The following is an 11,679-nucleotide window of genomic DNA, read 5'->3' on the forward strand; positions in this document are numbered from 1 at the left end:
TTAGGAGTTTTTGCCACTGATCAACACAAAAAAGTCCATAATGTCAAAGTGAAAAATAAAATCTACAAATTGTTCTAAATTAATTACAAATACAAAACAGAAAATGATTGAACATGGGTCAGTCGGTCCTAAGAGATAGGCGAATGCCGTTCTGAAAGGGAGGGGTGATTGCCTCCGTCGCCCCCCGGCCGATCCAAAGAGAGTCGGGTTCAGATCCCCGAATCCGGAGCGGCGGGTGTGCGGCCTGGTGCGCATCCCTCAATTTGTCAATGGAGAATGTCAGAGGGAAGATTAACTATCTTCTTTGCACTCTTTCTAGAGCAGCAATATCCTTTTTGTAACAAGGTGACCAGAACTGAACACAATATTCTAGGTGAGGTCTTACTAATGCATTGTAAAGTTTTAACATTACTTCCCTTGATTTAAAATCAACACACCTCACAATATATCCGAGCATCTTGTTGGCCTTTTTTATTGCTTCCTCACATTGTCTCGATGAAGACATTTCTGAGTCAACATAAACTCCTAGGTCTTTTTCATAGATCCCTTCTTCAATTTCAGTATCTCCCATATGATATTTATAATGCCCATTTGTATTGCCTGTGTGCAATACGTTACACTTTTCTCTATTAAAATGTCATTTGCCATGTGTCTGCCAAGTTTTGAATGCTGTCTAGATCATTTTGAATGACCTTTGCTGCTACAAGCTTTAACAAGCTTGCTTACTATACCAGAATCTAAATCATGAATGTAGATTAGGAATAGCAGAGGACCTAATAGTGATCCCTGTGGTACACCCCTGGCTACCTCACTACATTTTGAGGTTTCTCCTCTATTTAGTACTTTCTGTTTTCTACATGTTAACCACTCCCTAATCCATGTGCATGCATTTCCTTGAATCCCTACTGCATTCAGTTTGAGAATTAATGTTGAAAGGGAGGGAAGATCTTCTCCACAGAAGATTCTCCCAGCCTTTCAACTTTTTTCAAAAACAATACAATTAAAAAAGGCATCAGTGTTTAATTTCCAGACGATTTTAAACTCGCAGCACATTTGAAATGACCATTGGAACAGTATTTCTTAAAAAAATGTGTATATATTAAATATTTTTAAATAAACTATTTTATATATTTCTTTTCTCAAACAGTTTCCCAGTTTTTAATCATTTGAAACTGGTACTGTCTTCAACATGACTGTTCCTAATGAATTAGCCATTCTCCTTGCATTATGCTGTTGGACTTTTGAATGACAAATGTTCGTTTTGAAAAGTAAATGTTGAAAAACAGGGAAGATCTTCTCCACAGATTAATTACAAATACAAAACAGAAAATAATTGATTGCATAAGTATTCACCCCCTTGAGTCAATATTTGGTAGAGGCACCTTTGGCAGCAATTACAGCCATGAGTCTATTTGGATAAGTCTCTACCAGCTTTGCACATCTGGACACTGCTATTTTTGCCCATTCTTCTTTGCAAAATTGCTCAAGCTCCGTCAAGTTGGATGGGGACCTTTGGTGAACAGCAATTTTCAACTCTTTCCACATATTCTCAATTGGATTGAGGTCCGGGCTTTGACTGGGCCACTCCAGGACATTGACCTTTTTGTTTTTAAGCCACTCCAGTGTGCCTTTGGCTGTATGTTTGGGGTCATTGTCCTGCTGGAAGATGAATCTTCTCCAAGTCCCAGGTCTATTGCAGACTTCAGCAAGTTTTCCTTCAGGATTTCTCTGTACTTTGCCGCATCCATTTTGCCCTCTATCTTCACGAGCTTTCCAGGCCCTGACGCAGAGAAGCATCCCCATAGCATGATGCTGCCACCACCATGCTTCACGGTAGGGATGGTGTTCTCAGGATGATGTACGGTGTTAGGCTTGCGCCAAACATAGCGCTTAGCGTTGTGGCCAAAAAGCTCTATTCTGGTCTCATCAGACCATAGAATCTTCATCCACTTGGTCTCAGAGTCTCCCACATGCCTTCTGGGAAACTCTAGCCGAGATTTGATGCGAGTTCTTTTCTTTTTGCCACTCTCCCATAAAGGCCAGTTTTGTGAAGCACCCGGGCTATTGTTGCCATATGCACAGTGTCTCCCAGCTCAGCCGTGGAACACTGTAACTCCTTTAGAGTTGCCATAGGCCTCTTGGTGGCCTCCCTGACTAGTGCCCTATACGCCCAGATACTCCGTTTTTGAGGACGGCCTGTTCTAGACAGATTCACAGTTGTGCCATATTCTCTCCATTTCTTAATAATGGACTTTACTGTGCTCTGAGAGGATATTCAATGCCTTGGAAATGTTCTTATATCCTACCCCTGATTGGTGCCTTTGAAGAACCTTATTCCGGATTTGCTTTGAATGTTCCTTCATCTTCATGATGTAGTTTTTGTTAGGAAATGTACTAACCAACTGTGGGACCTCCCAGAGACAGGTGTATTTAACCTGAAATCATGTGAAACACCTTAATTGCACACAGGTGGACTCCACTCAACTAATTATGTGACTTCTAAAGACAATTGGTTGCACCAGAGCTTATTTAGGTGTGTCATAGCAAAGGGGGTGAATACTTATGCAATCAATTATTTTCTGTTTTATATTTGTAATTAATTTAGAACAATTTGTAGATTTTATTTTTCACTTTGACATTATGGACTTTTCTTGTGTTGATCAGTGGGAAACATAGCGCTTAGCGTTGAGGCCAAAAAGCTCTATTTTGGTCTCATCAGACCATAGAATCTTCTTCCACTTGGTCTCAGAGTCTCCCACATGCCTTCTGGGAAACTCTAGCCGAGATTTGATGCGAGTTTTTTTCAACAATGGCTTTCTTTTTGCCACTCTCCCATAAAGGCCAGTTTCGTGAAGCACCCGGGCTATTGTTGCCATATGCACAGTGTCTCCCAGCTCAGCCGTGGAAAACTGTAACTCCTTTAGAGTTGCCATAGGCCTCTTGGTGGCCTCCCTGACTATTGCCCTATACGCCCGGATACTCCGTTTTTGAGGACGGCCTGTTCTAGACAGATTCACAGTTGTGCCATATTCTCTCCATTTCTTAATAATGGACTTTACTGTGCTCTGAGATGATATTCAATGCCTTGGAAATGTTCTTATATCCTACCCCTGATTGGTGCTTTTGAAGAACCTTATTCCGGATTTGCTTTGAATGTTCCTTCATCTTCATGATGTAGTTTTTGTTAGGAAATGTACTAACCAACTGTGGGACCTCCCAGAGACAGGTGTATTTAACCTGAAATCATGTGAAACACCTTAATTGCACACAGGTGGACTCCATTCAACTAATTATGTGACTTCTAAAGACAACTGGTTGCACCAGAGCTTATTTAGGTGTGTCATAGCAAAGGGGGTGAATACTTATGCAATCAATTATTTTCTGTTTTATATTTGTAATTAATTTAGAACAATTTGTAGATTTTATTTTTCACTTTGACATTATGGACTTTTCTTGTGTTGATCAGTGCCAAACATAGCGCTTAGCGTTGAGGCCAAAAAGCTCTATTTTGGTCTCATCAGACCATAGAATCTTCTTCCACTTGGTCTCAGAGTCTCCCACATGCCTTCTGGGAAACTCTAGCCGTGATTTGATGCGAGTTTTTTTCAACAATGGCTTTCTTTTTGCCACTCTCCCATAAAGACCAGTTTTGTGAAGCACCCGGGCTATTGTTGCCATATGCACAGTGTCTCCCAGCTCAGCCGTGGAACACTGTAACTCCTTTAGAGTTGCCATAGGCCTCTTGGTGGCCTCCCTGACTAGTGCCCTATACGCCCGGATACTCCGTTTTTGAGGACGGCCTGTTCTAGACAGATTCACAGTTGTGCCATATTCTCTCCATTTCTTAATAATGGACTTTACTGTGCTCTGAGAGGATATTCAATGCCTTGGAAATGTTCTTATATCCTACCCCTGATTGGTGCTTTTGAAGAACCTTATTCCGGATTTGCTTTGAATGTTCCTTCATCTTCATGATGTAGTTTTTGTTAGGAAATGTACTAACCAACTGTGGGACCTCCCAGAGACAGGTGTATTTAACCTGAAATCATGTGAAACACCTTAATTGCACACAGGTGGACTCCATTCAACTAATTATGTGACTTCTAAAGACAATTGGCTGCACCAGAGCTTATTTAGGTGTGTCATAGCAAAGGGGGTGAATACTTATGCAATCAATTATTTTCTGTTTTATATTTGTAATTAATTTAGAACAATTTGTAGATTTTATTTTTCACTTTGACATTATGGACTTTTCTTGTGTTGATCAGTGGCAAACATAGCGCTTAGTGTTGAGGCCAAAAAGCTCTATTTTGGTCTCATCAGACCATAGAATCTTCTTCCACTTGGTCTCAGAGTCTCCCACATGCCTTCTGGGAAACTCTAGCCGAGATTTGATGCAAGTTTTTTTCAACAATGGCTTTCTTTTTGCCACTCTCCCATAAAGGCCAGTTTTGTGAAGCTCCCGGGCTATTGTTGCCATATGCACAGTGTCTCCCAGCTCAGCCGTGGAACACTGTAACTCCTTTAGAGTTGCCATAGGCCTCTTGGTGGCCTCCCTGACTAGTGCCCTATACGCCCGGATACTCAGTTTTTGAGGTCGGCCTGTTCTAGACAGATTCACAGTTGTGCCATATTCTCTCCATTTCTTAATAATGGACTTTACTGTGCTCTGAGATGATATTCAATGCCTTGGAAATGTTCTTATATCCTACCCCTGATTGGTGCTTTTGAAGAACCTTATTCCGGATTTGCTTTGAATGTTCCTTCATCTTCATGATGTAGTTTTTGTTAGGAAATGTACTAACCAACTGTGGGACCTCCCAGAGACAGGTGTATTTAACCTGAAATCATGTGAAACACCTTAATTGCACACAGGTGGACTCCATTCAACTAATTATGTGACTTCTAAAGACAACTGGTTGCACCAGAGCTTATTTAGGTGTGTCATAGCAAAGGGGGTGAATACTTATGCAATCAATTATTTTCTGTTTTATATTTGTAATTAATTTAGAACAATTTGTAGATTTTATTTTTCACTTTGACATTATGGACTTTTCTTGTGTTGATCAGTGGGAAACATAGCGCTTAGCGTTGAGGGCAAAAAGCTCTATTTTGGTCTCATCAGACCATAGAATCTTCTTCCACTTGGTCTCAGAGTCTCCCACATGCCTTCTGGGAAACTCTAGCCGAGATTTGATGCGAGTTTTTTTCAACAATGGCTTTCTTTTTGCCACTTTCCCAGAAAGGCCAGTTTTGTGAAGCACCCGGGCTATTGTTGCCATATGCACAGTGTCTCCCAGCTCAGCCATGGAACACTGTAACTCCTTTAGAGTTGCCATAGGCCTCTTGGTGGCCTCCCTGACTAGTGCACTTCTCGCCCGGATACTCCGTTTTTGAGGACGGCCTGTTCTAGACAGATTCACAGTTGTGCCATTTTCTCTCCATTTCTTAATAATGGACTTTACTGTGGTCTGAGAGGATATTCAATGCCTTGGAAATGTTCTTATATCCTACCCCTGATTGGTGCTTTTGAAGAACCTTATTCCGGATTTGCTTTGAATGTTCCTTCATCTTCATCATGTAGTTTTTGTTAGGAAATGTACTAACCAACTGTGGGACCTCCCAAAGACAGGTGTATTTAACCTGAAATCATGTTAAACACCTTAATTGCACACAGGTGGACTCCATTCAACTAATTATGTGACTTCTAAAGACAATTGGTTGCACCAGAGCTTATTTAGGTGAGTCATAGCAAAGGGGGTGAATACTTATGCAATCAATTATTTTCTGTTTTATATTTGTAATTAATTTAGAACAATTTGTAGATTTTATTTTTCACTTTGACATTATGGACTTTTCTTGTGTTGATCAGTGGCAAACATAGCGCTTAGCGTTGAGGCCAAAAAGCTCTATTTTGGTCTCATCAGACCATAGAATCTTCTTCCACTTGGTCTCAGAGTCTCCCACATGCCTTCTGGGAAACTCTAGGCGAGATTTGATGCGAGTTTTTTTCAACAATGGCTTTCTTTTTGCCACTCTCCCATAAAGGCCAGTTTTGTGAAGCACCCGGGCTATTGTTGCCATATGCACAGTGTCTCCCAGCTCAGCCGTGGAACACTGTAACTCCTTTAGAGTTGCCATAGGCCTCTTGGTGGCCTCCCTGACTATTGCCCTATACGCCCGGATACTCCGTTTTTGAGGACGGCCTGTTCTAGACAGATTCACAGTTGTGCCATATTCTCTCCATTTCTTAATAATGGACTTTACTGTGCTCTGAGATGATATTCAATGCCTTGGAAATGTTCTTATATCCTACCCCTGATTGGTGCTTTTGAAGAACCTTATTCCGGATTTGCTTTGAATGTTCCTTCATCTTCATCGTGTAGTTTTTGTTAGGAAATGTACTAACCAACTGTGGGACCTCCCAGAGACAGGTGTATTTAACCTGAAATCATGTAAAACACCTTAATTGCACACAGGTGGACTCCACTCAACTAATTATGTGACTTCAAAAGACAATTGGTTGCACCAGAGCTTATTTAGGTGTGTCATAGCAAAGGGGGTGAATACTTATGCAATCAATTATTTTCTGTTTTATATTTGTAATTAATTTAGAACAATTTGTAGATTTTATTTTTCACTTTGACATTATGGACTTTTCTTGTGTTGATCAGTGGCAAACATAGCGCTTAGCTTTGAGGCCAAAAAGCTCTATTTTGGTCTCATCAGACCATAGAATCTTCTTCCACTTGGTCTCAGAGTCTCCCACATGCCTTCTGGGAAACTCTAGCCGAGATTTGATGCGAGTTTTTTTCAACAATGGCTTTCTTTTTGCCACTCTCCCATAAAGACCAGTTTTGTGAAGCACCCGGGCTATTGTTGCCATATGCACAGTGTCTCCCAGCTCAGCTGTGGAACACTGTAACTCCTTTAGAGTTGCCATAGGCCTCTTGGTGGCCTCCCTGACTAGTGCCCTATACGCCCAGATACTCCGTTTTTGAGGACGGCCTGTTCTAGACAGATTCACAGTTGTGCCATATTCTCTCCATTTCTTAATAATGGACTTTACTGTGCTCTGAGATGATATTCAATGCCTTGGAAATGTTCTTATATCCTACCCCTGATTGGTGCTTTTGAAGAACCTTATTCTGGATTTGCTTTGAATGTTCCTTCATCTTCATGATGTAGTTTTTGTTAGGAAATGTACTAACCAACTGTGGGACCTCCCAGAGACAGGTGTATTTAACCTGAAATCATGTGAAACACCTTAATTGCACACAGGTGGACTCCACTCAACTAATTATGTGACTTCTAAAGACAATTGGTTGCACCAGAGCTTATTTAGGTGTGTCATAGCAAAGGGGGTGAATACTTATGCAATCAATTATTTTCTGTTTTATATTTGTAATTAATTTAGAACAATTTGTAGATTTTATTTTTCACTTTGACATTATGGACTTTTCTTGTGTTGATCAGTGGCAAACATAGCGCTTAGCGTTGAGGCCAAAAAGCTCTATTTTGGTCTCATCAGACCATAGAATCTTCTTCCACTTGGTCTCAGAGTCTCCCACATGCCTTCTGGGAAACTCTAGCCGAGATTTGATGCGAGTTTTTTTCAACAATGGCTTTCTTTTTGCCACTCTCCCATAAAGGCCAGTTTTGTGAAGCACCCGGGCTATTGTTGCCATATGCACAGTGTCTCCCAGCTCAGCCGTGGAACACTGTAACTCCTTTAGAGTTGCCATAGGCCTCTTGGTGGCCTCCCTGACTATTGCCCTATACGCCCGGATACTCCGTTTTTGAGGACGGCCTGTTCTAGACAGATTCACAGTTGTGCCATATTCTCTCCATTTCTTAATAATGGACTTTACTGTGCTCTGAGATGATATTCAATGCCTTGGAAATGTTCTTATATCCTACCCCTGATTGGTGCTTTTGAAGAACCTTATTCCGGATTTGCTTTGAATGTTCCTTCATCTTCATGATGTAGTTTTTGTTAGGAAATGTACTAACCAACTGTGGGACCTCCCAGAGACAGGTGTATTTAACCTGAAATCATGTGAAACACCTCAATTGCACACAGGTGGACTCCATTCAACTAATTATGTGACTTCTAAAGACAACTGGTTGCACCAGAGCTTATTTAGGTGTGTCATAGCAAAGGGGGTGAATACTTATGCAATCAATTATTTTCTGTTTATATTTGTAATTAATTTAGAACAATTTGTAGATTTTATTTTTCACTTTGACATTATGGACTTTTCTTGTGTTGATCAGTGGCAAACATAGCGCTTAGTGTTGAGGCCAAAAAGCTCTATTTTGGTCTCATCAGACCATAGAATCTTCTTCCACTTGGTCTCAGAGTCTCCCACATGCCTTCTGGGAAACTCTAGCCGAGATTTGATGCAAGTTTTTTTCAACAATGGCTTTCTTTTTGCCACTCTCCCATAAAGGCCAGTTTTGTGAAGCTCCCGGGCTATTGTTGCCATATGCACAGTGTCTCCCAGCTCAGCCGTGGAACACTGTAACTCCTTTAGAGTTGCCATAGGCCTCTTGGTGGCCTCCCTGACTAGTGCCCTATACGCCCGGATACTCAGTTTTTGAGGTCGGCCTGTTCTAGACAGATTCACAGTTGTGCCATATTCTCTCCATTTCTTAATAATGGACTTTACTGTGCTCTGAGATGATATTCAATGCCTTGGAAATGTTCTTATATCCTACCCCTGATTGGTGCTTTTGAAGAACCTTATTCCGGATTTGCTTTGAATGTTCCTTCATCTTCATGATGTAGTTTTTGTTAGGAAATGTACTAACCAACTGTGGGACCTCCCAGAGACAGGTCTATTTAACCTGAAATCATGTGAAACACCTTAATTGCACACAGGTGGACTCCATTCAACTAATTATGTGACTTCTAAAGACAACTGGTTGCACCAGAGCTTATTTAGGTGTGTCATAGCAAAGGGGGTGAATACTTATGCAATCAATTATTTTCTGTTTTATATTTGTAATTAATTTAGAACAATTTGTAGATTTTATTTTTCACTTTGACATTATGGACTTTTCTTGTGTTGATCAGTGGCAAACATAGCGCTTAGTGTTGAGGCCAAAAAGCTCTATTTTGGTCTCATCAGACCATAGAATCTTCTTCCACTTGGTCTCAGAGTCTCCCACATGCCTTCTGGGAAACTCTAGCCGAGATTTGATGCAAGTTTTTTTCAACAATGGCTTTCTTTTTGCCACTCTCCCATAAAGGCCAGTTTTGTGAAGCTCCCGGGCTATTGTTGCCATATGCACAGTGTCTCCCAGCTCAGCCGTGGAACACTGTAACTCCTTTAGAGTTGCCATAGGCCTCTTGGTGGCCTCCCTGACTAGTGCCCTATACGCCCGGATACTCAGTTTTTGAGGTCGGCCTGTTCTAGACAGATTCACAGTTGTGCCATATTCTCTCCATTTCTTAATAATGGACTTTACTGTGCTCTGAGATGATATTCAATGCCTTGGAAATGTTCTTATATCCTACCCCTGATTGGTGCTTTTGAAGAACCTTATTCCGGATTTGCTTTGAATGTTCCTTCATCTTCATGATGTAGTTTTTGTTAGGAAATGTACTAACCAACTGTGGGACCTCCCAGAGACAGGTGTATTTAACCTGAAATCATGTGAAACACCTCAATTGCACACAGGTGGACTCCATTCAACTAATTATGTGACTTCTAAAGACAACTGGTTGCACCAGAGCTTATTTAGGTGTGTCATAGCAAAGGGGGTGAATACTTATGCAATCAATTATTTTCTGTTTATATTTGTAATTAATTTAGAACAATTTGTAGATTTTATTTTTCACTTTGACATTATGGACTTTTCTTGTGTTGATCAGTGGCAAACATAGCGCTTAGTGTTGAGGCCAAAAAGCTCTATTTTGGTCTCATCAGACCATAGAATCTTCTTCCACTTGGTCTCAGAGTCTCCCACATGCCTTCTGGGAAACTCTAGCCGAGATTTGATGCAAGTTTTTTTCAACAATGGCTTTCTTTTTGCCACTCTCCCATAAAGGCCAGTTTTGTGAAGCTCCCGGGCTATTGTTGCCATATGCACAGTGTCTCCCAGCTCAGCCGTGGAACACTGTAACTCCTTTAGAGTTGCCATAGGCCTCTTGGTGGCCTCCCTGACTAGTGCCCTATACGCCCGGATACTCAGTTTTTGAGGTCGGCCTGTTCTAGACAGATTCACAGTTGTGCCATATTCTCTCCATTTCTTAATAATGGACTTTACTGTGCTCTGAGATGATATTCAATGCCTTGGAAATGTTCTTATATCCTACCCCTGATTGGTGCTTTTGAAGAACCTTATTCCGGATTTGCTTTGAATGTTCCTTCATCTTCATGATGTAGTTTTTGTTAGGAAATGTACTAACCAACTGTGGGACCTCCCAGAGACAGGTCTATTTAACCTGAAATCATGTGAAACACCTTAATTGCACACAGGTGGACTCCATTCAACTAATTATGTGACTTCTAAAGACAACTGGTTGCACCAGAGCTTATTTAGGTGTGTCATAGCAAAGGGGGTGAATACTTATGCAATCAATTATTTTCTGTTTTATATTTGTAATTAATTTAGAACAATTTGTAGATTTTATTTTTCACTTTGACATTATGGACTTTTCTTGTGTTGATCAGTGGCAAACATAGCGCTTAGCGTTGAGGCCAAAAAGCTCTATTTTGGTCTCATCAGACCATAGAATCTTCTTCCACTTGGTCTCAGAGTCTCCCACATGCCTTCTGGGAAACTCTAGCCGTGATTTGATGCGAGTTTTTTTCAACAATGGCTTTCTTTTTGCCACTCTCCCATAAAGACCAGTTTTGTGAAGCACCCGGGCTATTGTTGCCATATGCACAGTGTCTCCCAGCTCAGCCGTGGAACACTGTAACTCCTTTAGAGTTGCCATAGGCCTCTTGGTGGCCTCCCTGACTATTGCCCTATACGCCCGGATACTCCGTTTTTGAGGACGGCCTGTTCTAGACAGATTCACAGTTGTGCCATATTCTCTCCATTTCTTAATAATGGACTTTACTGTGCTCTGAGAGGATATTCAATGCCTTGGAAATGTTCTTATATCCTACCCCTGATTGGTGCTTTTGAAGAACCTTATTCCGGATTTGCTTTGAATGTTCCTTCATCTTCATGATGTAGTTTTTGTTAGGAAATGTACTAACCAACTGTGGGACCTCCCAGAGACAGGTGTATTTAACCTGAAATCATGTGAAACACCTTAATTGCACACAGGTGGACTCCATTCAACTAATTATGTGACTTCTAAAGACAATTGGCTGCACCAGAGCTTATTTAGGTGTGTCATAGCAAAGGGGGTGAATACTTATGCAATCAATTATTTTCTGTTTTATATTTGTAATTAATTTAGAACAATTTGTAGATTTTATTTTTCACTTTGACATTATGGACTTTTCTTGTGTTGATCAGTGGCAAACATAGCGCTTAGTGTTGAGGCCAAAAAGCTCTATTTTGGTCTCATCAGACCATAGAATCTTCTTCCACTTGGTCTCAGAGTCTCCCACATGCCTTCTGGGAAACTCTAGCCGAGATTTGATGCAAGTTTTTTTCAACAATGGCTTTCTTTTTGCCACTCTCCCATAAAGGCCAGTTTTGTGAAGCTCC

Source organism: Acipenser ruthenus, unplaced genomic scaffold (genome assembly GCF_902713425.1).
Source record: "Acipenser ruthenus unplaced genomic scaffold, fAciRut3.2 maternal haplotype, whole genome shotgun sequence".
NCBI lineage: Eukaryota > Metazoa > Chordata > Actinopteri > Acipenseriformes > Acipenseridae > Acipenser > Acipenser ruthenus.